A 13,727-nucleotide genomic window follows, 5' to 3' on the forward strand; every position below is an offset into this window, starting at 1 on the left:
TGTTACTTTAATTACACATCCATTTTCTCCTTTAAAAGAGAAGTGGTTGTTTACAAAAAATTGGATTTTATTACCTCAATTCTTAAAGTGGCTACAATTTGTGACAATAATTAACATTGAATATACTGTGTTTGGTGTCTAGTGGGATTCTGTTGGTGGATGTGAACTTTTATTATTCCCCACATAGAGTTTGGGAACAGCTCCATCCAAGACTGCAAAAAATTGCAGAGAATTGTCGGCGCAGCCTAGACCTTCACACAAACTAACCTCCCTTCCATTGACTCCATTTACACTTCACGCTGCCTCGGCAAGGCCACCAGCATAATCAAGGATCAGTCTCACCCCAGTCACCCCCTCTTCTCCCCTCTCCCATCAGGCGAGAGGTACAGAAGTCCGAAAACGTATACCTCTAGATTCAGGGACAGTTTCTTCCCACCTACAGGCAACTGTTCAGGCAACTGAATCATCTTATCAACAACTAGAGAGCAGTCCTGAGGTATTATTTACCTGACTGGAGTCCCTCCGACTATCTTTAATTGGACTTTACTGGTCTTTATCTTGCACTAAACGACATTCCCTTATCATTTATCTGTACACTGTGGACGGATCGATGTAATCATGTATTGTCTTACCGCTGACTGGATAGCACACAGCAAAAGCTTTTTACTGTACCTCGGTACACGTAACAATAAACTAAACTAAAGTGTAGGAAGGAACTATAGATGCTGGAGATGCTGCCTGGCCCGCTGAGTTACTCCAACATATTGTGTAAATGAAAGTTAAAATTGATTTTCACCAGTAGATATCTCCCAGATGGTGATCGGATGGAATGTGGACTTGTGGCACATTGACAAGCCCAAGAACTGAAAAACCCGGGTTTAAATTAGGTCCTCCACGTATCCCTAAAGCTAGCCCCCCCCCCTCCTCCCTCCCAGAATTAAAATAAACTCTAATGCCATTAGCCATCTGTTAACATGTAATCATGCAAATATTGTTCATGCTGTAGTTTCATTTCCATGGTCAAATCATGTCTAAAAAGCAGATACAGTCAGAAATTAACTATTATTTTTTTCAGTTAAATCTCTTGAGGATGATCAGAAGTTTCAAAAATAACACTCGTAGAGGTCAGGTGAACTTCCATTCCTTATTTCTATCGATCTCACAAAGTGAGATCTCACAAAGTTGGCTAAATCCTTCAATGAAATTGTAATCTAACTGCTTTCTCTCAAGACTTGGAACTTCATGTACGAAATCACCAGTGATCTAATTATAGATAAGAGGAAACTTTGAAGTTTGTGAGACATATGCCAAGGAAATGTGTAGTATAGAATTCCTGACCCTTGGTACCACAGATGAATGATGCTGAATAATATTCTAGTTTAACGTGAAAAGAAATATCCCCTCAAAATACATCAGGTTCCCAGGGAAATGAACTCTGTTAAATTTCCTTTGTTTATTATAATGTGACAGAATCCAAATATATTCTCTACTTATGATTGTAGCCATAATAAAAATGGAAGGAAAGTAAAACAGACAGTTGCCGTTAACAGTGAAAACATGGGCACAACATCAGTGATTTTCTTGATTGTTGTCATGGAGAAAGCTTTTCATCGAGTTTCACTTTAAACATCAGCTCGTTGCATTTTACTGTTTGTGCCTGTTGGCATAGATGGTAATGGATTTCCTTATGCTAAATGTCACTTTGAAGGGATTTTGTGACAAGGGCAGACCAGAAATCAACACATAGGTTGATGTATCGTCTTTCCGCTGACTGGATAGCTAGCAACAAAAAAGTTTCACTGTACATGGTACACATGACATTAAACCAACTAAATGGAACATGTTGCAGCATATCGTCATAGCAGAAGATTTTACTTCTCCACCAATTCAGAGGGAAACTGATGCTTCTCCAAGGGACGGAAAGGAAATCAAAACGTGTAGGATTCTGTAGGATGCAGATGCTGGTTTATACCGAAGATAGATACAAAATGCTGGAGTAACTCAACAGGTCAGGCAGCATCTCTGGGTAGAAGAAATGGGTGACGTTTCGGGTCGAGACCCTTCTTCAGATGTCAGTAATCAAAACGTCAGGCAGGAAAGGATCAGCTGATTCCTTACCATGACGGCTGCTGCACCATTGGTCAAACACTTTGTTACCCCCTGCCCTGCTCATTTACAGGCCTCATGGGATAAAATTGAAAGTTCATAAATTCATAAGCTACAGGAGTAGAATTAGGCCATTTGCCCCGTCCTTTACTGCGCCATTCGATCATGGCTAATCTATTTTTTCCTCTCAACCCCATTCTCCTGCGTTCTCCCCATAACCCCAGACATTCTTACAAATCAAGAATCTATCAATCTCCGCCTTAAAAATCACATTGACGGCCTCCAAAGCTGTCTGTGGCAATGGATTCCACAAATTCACCACCCTCTAACTACAGAAATTCCACATCATCTCCTTTCTAAAGGTACATTCTTTTATTCTGAAGGTATGACTCTCCCACCAGTGGAAACATCTCCATATCTACTCTATCCAGGCCTGTCACTATTTGGTAAACAGTGCAAAGAGACCCAGAGCAACATGGGGGAAGAAGTATTCCTCTTCGCCTCCTCTGGCAATCAGCACCATGGATCAAGTATTGCTTGCCACAATCATACCTTAGACGATGCAAACCCCCCCCACCCCCCAAAATATTTGAGACACGGTGACACATCACTTTAATTTGTTTATTTCCTTTATCTTTTCAATAAATGTGGTTGTTTCTTTCAACCGTTACCCATATTTCTCCATTGCTCTGGGACAGCACAGTGGTGCAGGTGAAACTGCTGCTGCCTCACTGCGCCAGAGACCCTGATTCGATACCAATCTTTGATGCTGGTTATGTGGGGTTTGCACGTTCTCCCTGTGACCATGTGGGTTCTCTGAGTTCTCCACTTTGTTCTCACACCCCAAAGACATGCGGGCTTGCAGGTTAATTGAGCTCTGTAAATGACCCCTCGTGTCTAGGGAGTGGATGAGAAAGTGGTTTAACATAGAACTAATGTGACCAGGTGATCGATGGTCCACGTGGACTCGGTGAGCTGAAGGGTCTGTTTCTTTGCTGTATCTCTAAACTAAACTAAACTCCACTACACTACTTACCACCAGGTGGGGGGAGGAACTTTGGAGATGATGTGCATGCATTCAAATAGTGAAAAAAAAGTCTGGAAGTCAGCTTGATCAAATAACTAAATAGGAGGCTTGAGAGGAAGTGGTCAGGAAAGATGCAAAAAAGAACAAAATATAGAAATGGTTATGTACACTAAAAGGTAAAAAAACAGACCAACAAATGGTAAACTTTTTTTTTGGATGGATGGCACAATGGTTTTATATGGTTGTTATAGAAATGTCTTCTTGGAAATTGCCCCTATCTTTAAATCAGGAGGTAGGCAAACAGAGCAATTAAAGGAAAAATAACTGTTAAGGGCAATATTTGGTTTTGCTGTTTCCACTTAAAATCTTGTTAAGTAACAGAAAAATGATTTGTGCTGAAACTTAGTTAAACAGATGGAAAATTAAATGTGGTAGATTGATGAGACAGTGGGCCTATTATTGTTGTGTACTTCAGCTAATGGCCTCAAATGCAAGATAAGCATCTTGCGTCTGTTCTTGTTAATATTATTTCAAAAGCATTACCCTGAGTAAAACATTCTGGCTGGATAAAAGATCTAGACATGATCTAAGAAGCAAGAAGTCAGAACATTTTGCAAATTTGCAAACTATTTTTTTTCTAATTCTAAAAAAATTGTTCATTTGCATTTGTTCTAAGTTCTGTGTTTGGAGCTTGGATGCTCAGGTGTTACAGATCAGCTGCCACTGCAGAATTCATGAAATTGACTTCAAGACTGGCATACTGTCAGTGCTTCTGTTCAAAGGTAGACACAAAATGTTGGAGTAACTCAGCGGGACAGGCAGCATCTCTGGGATGAAGGAATGGGGGACGTTTTGGGTCGTGACTCTTCTTCGAACTGATGTCAGAGGAGTGGGCGGGACGGAGATAGAATGTAGGCGGAGACAGTAAGACTGATGGGAGAACTGGGAAGGGTGAGGGGCTGGAAAGAGAGGAAAAGCAAGGGCTATTTGAAGTTAGAGAAGTCAATGTTCATACCACTGGGGTGTAAACTACCCAAGCAAAATATTAAGTGCTGTTCCTTCAATCTGCACTGGGCCTCACTATGACAATGGAGGAGGTCCAGGACAGAAAGGTCAGATTGGGAATGGGAGGGGAAGTTAAAGTGCTGAGCAACTGGGAGATCAGGTAGATTAAGGCGGACTGAGCGGAGGTGTTCAGTGAAACGATCGCCGAGTCTGCGCTTGGTCTCGCCGATGTACAGGAGTTGACATCTGGAACAGCGGATACAGTAGATGAGATTGGAGGAGGTGCAAGTGAATCTCTGCCTCACCTGAAAAGACTGTTGGGGTTCTTGGATGGAGTCAAGGGAGGAGGTAAAGGGACAGGTGTTGTATTTCCTGCGGTTGCAGGGGAAAGTACCTGGGGAGGGGTTTGTTTGGGTGGGAAGGGACGAGTTGACCAGGGAGTTGCGGAGGGAACGGTCTCTGCGGAAAGCACAAAGGGGTGGAGATGGGAAGATGTGGCCAGTAGTGGGATCCCGTTGTGCTTTTTTTCAGTTTAGTTTAATGTCACTTGTACCGATGTACAGTGAAGCTTTTTCATTGCGTGCTAATCAGTCAACGGAAAGACTATACATGATTACAATCGAGCCATCCACAGTGTACAGAAACATGGTAAAGGGAATAACATTTAGCTCAAGATTCTGTCCAGTAAAGTCCGATTAAATATATTTCGAGGGTCTCCAATGAGGTAGATAGTAGCTCAGGACTGCTCTCTAGTTGTTGATAGAATAATTCAGTTGCCTGATAACAACTGGAAAGAAACTGTCCCTGAATCTGGAGGTGTACATTTTCACACGTCTGTATCTCTTGCCTGATTGGAGAGGGGAGAAAAGGGTGTTACCGGGGTGAGATTTGCCCTTCATTATGCTGGTGGCCTTGCCGAGGCAGCGTGAAGTATGAATGGCGCAATGGAGGGGAGGTTGGTTGATGTGATGTTCTGTGTTATTCTAACACATTAAGTACAAATATTTCTTGCTTCCAATAATAAAAAGCAGAATTTATTGCTACCGAAACTTTGGGTCAAAAATTGGATCATTAGCACCCATTTCTCTGAATATGCAGAGAAATGGGGGATATGGGTTATGTGCAGGCAGATGAGATTAGTTTATCTTGACATCATGTTTGGCACAGGCGTTGTAGGTCAAAAGGCCTGTGCCTGTCCATGCTAATTTCTGTGAGTATATCATGTCCTCAGACCCACAATCGGACTTTTGCAGCGCAGGAGTCATTGAAAATTAAAGATAAAAGCAGGAGTAGGTCATGTGTCATGAGGTCTCCAGTACCTAGGTCTGCCATCGCTCCTCTTGGGTTGAGAGCGAGGTGGGGCATAATAAAGAGGTCTTGATGTGAAAATGCTGTTGTGGTCATTGGTTTAAGATGGCCACTGACTTGACTTTGACAATGTTCATACCGCTGCTCAAGCGAAATATGATATGCTGTTCCTCCAATTTGCGCTGGGCCTCACTCTGACAATGGGGGAGGCCCAGTACAGAAAGGTCAGATTGGGAATGGGAAGGGGAGTTGAAGTGCTGAGCCACCGGGAGATCAGGTTGGTTAAGGCAGACTGAGCGGAGGTGTTGAGTGAAACGATCGCCGATGTCGAGAAGTTGACATCTGGAGCAGCGGATAAAATAGATGAGGTTGGAGGAGGTGCAGGTGAACCTCTGCCTCACCTGGAAAGACTGTTTGGGTCCTTGGATGGAGTCGAGGGAGGAGGTAAAGGGACAGGTGTTGCATCTCCGGCGGTTGCAGGGAAAGTACCTGGGGAGGGGGTGGTTTGGGTGGGAAGGGACGAGTGGACCAGGGAGTCACGGAGGGAACGTCTCTGCGGAAAGCAGAAAGGGAAGGAGATGGGAAGATGTGGCCAGTAGTGGGATCCCATTGGAGGTGGTGGAAATGTTGAAGGATAATTTGTTGTATGCGACGGCTGATGGGGTGGAAGGTGAGAACAAGGGGGATTCTATCCTTGTTACGGAGAGCGGAGCTGCCGGATATAGAGGAGACCCTGGTGAGAGCCTCATCTATAATGGAAGAGGGAAACACCAAGTATGGAACACCTCATCCTGGGCGCAGATGCAGCGTAGACGGAGGAATTGGGAGTAGGGGATAGAGTTTTTACAGGAAACAGGGTGGAAAGAAGTGTAGTCAAGATAGCTGTGGGAGTCAGTAGATTTGCAGTAGATGTCGGTCACTAGTCTGTCTCCTGTGATGGAGATGGTGAGATCCAGCAATGGTAGGGAGATGTCGGAGATGTTCCAAGTATATTTTCACCTACTCCATCCTATCCTTGTCCCTCCCCGTCCCCTGACATCAGTCTGAAGAAAGGTCTCGACCCAAAACATCACCTATTCCTTCTCTCCAGAGATGCTGCCTGACCTGCTGAGTTACTCCAGCATTTTTTGTCTACATTCGGTTTATACCAGCATCTGCAGTTTTTTTCCTACACATCTTGCTGTGAGAGATGGCATCCAACATAGCTCTGGTGCACTTCCAATCTCTCTGACAAGGATCATTCTGTAAGTGATCGCTGGTCACGAAACATAGGACTACTTTAATGCAGTCGATAGTGAAATGTTGATGGGCAAATTTGGATGGAAACAGTTTTGCCACTATGTTAACCAATGGAAATGATGCATGGGCCATGGGGGGGGGGGGGGATTCTGTCAGGCTGGGTATCAAATTCTGAACATTGGCTTATTAAAAATGAAAATTAGCTTGTAGCTTTTTGTTGAAATGCAGCAGATAAAATAACTAATACTGTGAAATTTAATGGCGTGAGAAATCCCCACAATGCCTCTCACGTCACAAAGGTGATTGAAAATGCCCAGTCCAAACCAGATTTGGCGATTTGGAAAATGGCTAAAACAGCGTTAGATGTTAATATACCAATCCCTTCCACCACCTGTTTTTCATCCAATATATAAATAAAAGTTGGATTGTCATTTAAAAGTTGTTTGCTTTAGGAATCTTCAGCTGCAAATAAAAGTGCTGAATAGAGATGGTCCAAAATGACGATAGACACAAAGTGCTGGAGTAACTCAGCGGGTCAGGCAGCATCTCTGGAGAAAATGAATAGGTGACGTTTAGGGTTGAGACCCTTCCTCAGACATGAGGAAGATCGGAGAAAGGGTCCCAACCCAAAACATTGCCTATCCATTTTTTCCAGAGATGCTGCTTGACCAGTTGAGTTTAGTTTAGAGATACAGCTGGGAAACAGGCCCTTTGGCCCACCACGTCCACACCGACCAGCGATCCCCGCACACTAACACTATTACACACACTAAGGACAATTTTACATTTATACCAAGCCAATTAACCTACAAACATGTACGTCTTTGGAGTGCAGGAGGAAACCGAAGATCTCAGAAGAAACCCACGCAGGTCACGGGGAAGACGTACAAACTCCATACAGACAAGCACCCATAGTCAGGATCGAATCCGGGTCTCGGGCGCTGTAAGGCAGTAGCTCTACTGCTACTCCACCGTCCCACTGAGTTACTCCAGCACTTTGTGTCCAGCGTTGTTACGAACCAGCATCTGCAGTTCTTTTTATTACACAGTCCATAATGACTTGGTCTCCATTTCCATGATGGAAAAGTGTTGTGAAAGCTTAAATGGGTGTACATCTATTGATGAAATAATGTATTAGAGAGCAGCAGGAAAGGTAACCAGGCTGCAACAAAAGAGAACAGATTTTGCAGCAGATAATGTACCAGAGCATCTTAATTAAATTACTTAAATTGATTCCCTTTAAAATCTTTTTTGTTATGTGTCTGTGCATTCAAAGCAAATTTCTTTTTAGCAGAGGACTGGTAGCACAGTGGCGCCTCTGAGACCCTAAGGACAGGGATGAGAGTCCCTTCCTGACAGACTGTATGGATGTGCAGGCACTGAGGTTTGGCAGACTCTGCCAAGCTCTTCCACACTTGAGAGACTATCTATATACAAAAACTCTTGTTTGTTATCTTGTTTGTGACTGAACTTCACCCAAAACGGTACACGATAGCGCAACAATTTTAGGCCCACCTTACTCACCATTGTCACTTTAGTGATAATGCAAGTAGTTTTATTGAAATCGGTGTTATATTTTTAAAGTTATTCACATTTTAAAGTTTAAAAGGAGGGGAGGGAAGGAGGGAGGGGGAAGGTGGGAGTGGGGGAGAAGGGAGAGGGGAGGGGGGGTTGAGGAGAGAGGGGGTTGAGGAGAGAGGGGAGGGGGGGGGAGGACAGGGTGCTGCACCAATGCAGGAGAGGTTTGGGCCCAACGGGTCCACTTTGTCTAGTAACAAATAAAACTGTCCATTATCTGCACAAATATTGCTGTTCATGCCACAGGTTATAAACCTTGGTGGCCCAACCACCAGTTTGAGCAATTATTAAAGATGCCCAACAGTAATGGTTGGAGGGGGGCATCTGTTATTTTCCTCCTTTCCAACAAATAACTTAAATTGTAACATTGTTTATGTATCTTGCAACCTGTGCAGCATCTCTAATCTTTGTAAAATGACTCCTTACAAACAATTGTCATGAGGTTTTTGCCTGTACAATTCCCATTACTTAATCCCTCAATAGAGGCATATGGGCCAAACAGGGTGAAATGGGACTCGGTTAGAAGGTGCATCTTGGTCAGCATGGATGGGTTTTGCCAAAGAGCCTGTTTCTGTGCTGTTTCTATGATTCTACTCCTCTGTCAGTTCAGCACCCTTAAAGTAGATGTAGTTGCGAGTTTGCACATAGCTAAAATTTGAGGTTCAAAAATGAATGGGAATTGGCAGGGAGACAATACTTTAAATGCAATATGGAGAAAAAAACATTGGGAAAAGACAACAAGATTGGCAGAGAAACCAACCAATGAACTCGCATTTGAGACATAAGGGTCTGGGATATATTGAGCCAGATCATCCTGAATCTGGACCGTTGCGTGAGAAACAGTCATATCATATATATACAGCCGGAAACAGGCCTTTTCGGCCCTCCAAGTCCGTGCTGCCCAGCGATCCCCGCACATTAACACTATCCTACACCCACTAGGGACAATTTTTACATTTACCCAGCCAATTAACCTACATACCTGTACGTCTTTGGAGTGTGGGAGGAAACCGAAGATCTCGGAGAAAACCCACGCAGGTCACGGGGAGAACGTACAAACTCCTTACAGTGCAGCACCCGTAGTCAGGATCGAACCTGAGTCTCCGGCGCTGCATTCGCTGTAAAGCAGCAACTCTACCGCTGCGCCACCGTGCCGCCCAAGAGTCATGACTCTTGATCTAACTGGAGGCATTTAAAATGGTATAAATGGCCAAATAACTGAAAATAAATAATTCAAATACTTTACCCTCAATTAATTTAAAACATTTAGGTAAAATAAAATTAAAATAAAATCTTTAATGGACGTTTCTCTTGGGATCTTTTTGAAGCTGAGTTTAGATTCAGCCCCTCTACATGGTACATGTTGCTTAGCTACTGAGCTTGGTGATGAGTTGGAAACATGGCGACTCTTATATATTGTCTTAGTGTAATCTACTGTTCTGACACTCTTGTACTTAAGTATGATTGTGCCTATGTATAGCAAGATTGTTTTCACTAAAATGTATGCAAAAAAATAATTTCACTGCATCTAGGTACATGTGACAATGTAACCACCAGCTTAGTGTGTGTTCTTGTGCTGGTACCGAAGGCAGAATCAAGTTGGACTGTGAAGAGGAGAATGGAACACCCAATGTAGAGCAGTACAGTGCAGGAACAGGCACTTTGACCCACAAAGTTTGTGCCATACATGATGTCTGGTTAAACTGATCTAATCTGCCTGTACATAATCCATATCTCTCTATTCCCTGCACTTCCATGTGCCCATCTAAAGGCCTCTTAAACACCACTATTGTATCTGCCCCCACCACCACCACCCCTGGCAATGCATTCCCGACCTCACCACTCTCGCTAAAAAAAAACCTTGTCCCGCACATCTCCATTAAAATTTATCCCTCTCACTTTATAACTATGCCCTCTAGTGTTGGACATTTCCACCTTGGAGAAAAAGGTTCTGACTGTCTACCCAATCTATTCCAAGTCTTATTAGAAACTGTTCAGCCAGAGCTTAACACACTTCTCAGCATCTGCATACAATGGCATCTTGCGCTTCTTCTGCGTAGTGGTGGAAAGATTGGTGGAAACAGAGCCGCGACATGAACGCTCTTTCCTTGACCTCAGAGAATCCGTTAAATTAAAGGTTTTAAAATACCTGTCTTCAGAACTGTTTACATGTTCAATACCTAATGTGATGAGAACTAAATCCCTCTAATACTTTATGGTGTAAACACCATAATTGCTGTATTAGAATTTAAAATCCGCTTCACCAGCACAAGCATGAAAAATGTATTCGTTGATTGATGATGATGTTTTCTTTCTAAAATTTTTTTGAGTAAGAAGTGGAGAATTAAGAATTGTGGTGAAAGGCAGCAGTTTTACCCCCACTTCGGAAAAATAAAATCTGGCACAATCTTCAATAGAAACAGATCATTGGAAGACCTTTGGAAACCTAATTTATAGATTTAACCTCACTGCCCATTAAAGGAAAAATGAAACCAAGGGCCCCCAAAGTGTTAAGGTGTTTTGTGAAGGCAAGCATCTACAGATGCTGCTTTTTTAACAAAAAAAACACAGTGCTGGAGTAACTCAGTAGGGTCAGGCAGCATCCATGGAGAACATGGATAATGATGTGTTGGGTCAGGAAGAAAGGTTTTATCTTCTTTGTTGAGGAAGAGCTTAGAGCTTTCATGTTTTCATGACATTTCCCAATACACACCATAAAATACAGATTAAACACATTCCACCCACTGGTCTCTGTGGGGCATTGATATGGGTCAAATCCTGCCTTGTTCTATAGGAATAAAGTTGTATAATTAGAATATTTTTTATGAAAGCAAATTCATTCTTTTATTTGTATTTGAACACTAAGTGTATTGTTTTTCAAATTTCTAAATTTAATTGTAACACACCCACATTTTGTTAGTCCTTAGTGTTGAAAGTGCGTTATACCTTCTTTTACTCTTTCTCTTATACATATTTAATTTTTTTCTAAAAAAGCAAAAACTGATGATTTGACATGGTTGCAAAAGTGCTTGCATGTGGTACCAAATATCCATTTTAAATATGGAGCTCGAACAGAAACACCAATGGCTTTAAAAAAAAAATAATGCTCTTGTCTTTTGCAGGTTAGTCAGTTTGTAAAGATAGCTCTACGTGTCATGTTAATTAATTAGTAGGTCTGCATGGACTTGTACTAATTTATTATTTCAGGTCGGAATGTGAACACAGCATTGTATTATATTGTAAGGAATATATGGCCAGAATTAACATATCGAGCCTTACTTCAGGAGTTGAGTAATTTTAAAGAAAAAACCCAAATATGTACTTCCTCCCCTAATAGTTACATATAATTTTGGCAATCTGCCACTGTTCAGAATTAAATGAGAGGATTATGTTGGATTTTGTTTCTTTCAGGATTTAGGGCTGGCTTCAGCTTAGCCTCTGGTTACATTGGTATTAAATTAAATGCATTTCTGTGTAAGAGTTCATCCTTTAGCTGTTGTGACTTTGGAGTGACTTCCAAATCAATCAAATCAAATTCCTGTACTGAGATTACTGACTATTTCAAATTTGCTTTGATGAAAACTAAAACTATTAGAGGTGAATAGTCAGACTTGCTGCCAAAACAATTGCATAAAAATTGAAAATAAAAATGTGTATTGCTTACTTTATTTATCTGTTTGTTTATTATGTAATCTCATTAATACCCTTAAACACAAGGCAACATAAAAATTTCTGGTTTGTACTTCCTTTAGATTCCTTTACTTTGATAATAGTTTATACAAGGGATCGGTCAGTGGTAAAGCAAGGCTTTATCATCCATCCTTGGTCATCCTAAAGGATGATCATATATTTCTGGGAACCACTGCAAGTCATGTGATGCTTCTAATCTACTTGCACCCTAGCCCAGGATTTTTACCAGCTATGGATATTGGTGGTTTTCCAAGTCAGTTGGTGGGCAGTGTGCAAGTGTAGGTGTTCTTGTTCACCTACTGCCCCCTACTGGGTGATATAAGTCACATGCTTCAGATGTGCCGATGAAGAAACCTTAGTGAATTGTTCTGATGTCTGTTACAGATGATATTCTTTATTGTCATGCTTTGCCAGTGATGGTGGGAGTGGTTGTTGAGGATGGTAGAAGAGGTGCCAAGCAAGTGAAGTGATTTCTTCTGGATAGTATTTAGCTTTGTGTAGGAAGGAGCTGCAGATGCTGGTTAAACCGAAGATAGACACAAAAATCTGGAATAACTCAGTGGGACAGGCAGCATCTTTGGAGAGAAGGGATGGGTGAGGTTTCGGGTCGAGACACTTTTTCAGACCTCAGGGCAAGCGGAGTGTTCTCCATCACATTGCCGACTTCTCAGTTGGTGGAACAGCTTTATCACTTGCCACAGTTTATTAAGCTTTGTTATTTGTAGGTTTGTAAGCACTTTATTTATATGGCTGGTCCAGCTAGGCTTTATATTGACTCATCATTAGCCCAGCCTGTTGATGGTGGGTGATGCAACTATAGTGACACCCTTTAGTTTGTTTAGTTTAGAGAGGGAACATGAAAACGGGTCCTTCGATCCACCGTCCGTGACAACCATCGATCACCCGTTCACACGTTCTTTGCTATCCAACTTTCTCATCCACTCCCTGAACATCAGGGGCAATTAACAGAGGGAAATTAATCTACAAACCCGCGCGTCTTTCGGATGTGGTAGGAAACTGGAGCACCCGGAGGAAACCCACGCGGTCACGGGAAGAACGTACAAACTCCATACAGTCAGCAGCCGAGGTCAGGATTGAATGAGGTTCTCTGGCGCTTTGAGGCAGCAGCTCTACCTGCTGCTTCACTGTGCCATCCTTTAATGTCAAGGGAATGTGATAAGAAACTCTCCCGACCCAAAACGTCACCTATCCATGTTCTCTAGAAGTACTGCCTGACCCGCTGAGTTATTCCAGCACTGTGTCTTTTATTTTCCTGTTGGAGATGGTCATAGCAAGATACTTGTGTGACCGGCTCATATGCAGACTTTGGAGTATGCGGCTCAGGCTACTTCCTTGAGTGAGGAATTGTAAGTGGAGATGAACATTTTCCCCACTTACACCAGGCCACTCAAGGGCCTCTATCCCTTTGTTCACCTTTTGCCCTTTGCCCTCCCCACCGCTTGCCCTTGTAACAAACTGATCACCCTCCGCTCATCTACCCATCACCCAGATGCATGTCTACCTGGGTTTCTTCTTCCTTAGCCTACTCTTCCGATCCCCTCCCCACCTGGTTGCATCTGACCATCATTCCGCCCTTATCTGGTTCCATTTATCAGCCTCTGCCTCTATCCTTCCCTCTCCCTTCCCCCACCTGTATCCATCTGCCTAAAATGTTATTTTTTTCTTTTGTTGTTTTCATCTATCATGTACCAACCTCATTATCAACACACTCCTCTCCTTCTCCCTTACCAGGTTAATCAGCTCATCATACCAC

The 13,727-nt window shown here is 42.6% G+C and overlaps 1 protein-coding gene across 4 annotated transcripts in view; it reads left to right on the top strand.

Annotated features, from left to right (window-relative positions):
• The window catches only part of LOC144597628 (uncharacterized), a 59,299-nt gene that overhangs the window by 18,676 nt on the left and 26,896 nt on the right, over positions 1-13,727 (top strand). The window lies entirely within an intron of this gene.

This window comes from Rhinoraja longicauda, chromosome 10, assembly GCF_053455715.1.
Source record: "Rhinoraja longicauda isolate Sanriku21f chromosome 10, sRhiLon1.1, whole genome shotgun sequence".
NCBI lineage: Eukaryota > Metazoa > Chordata > Chondrichthyes > Rajiformes > Arhynchobatidae > Rhinoraja > Rhinoraja longicauda.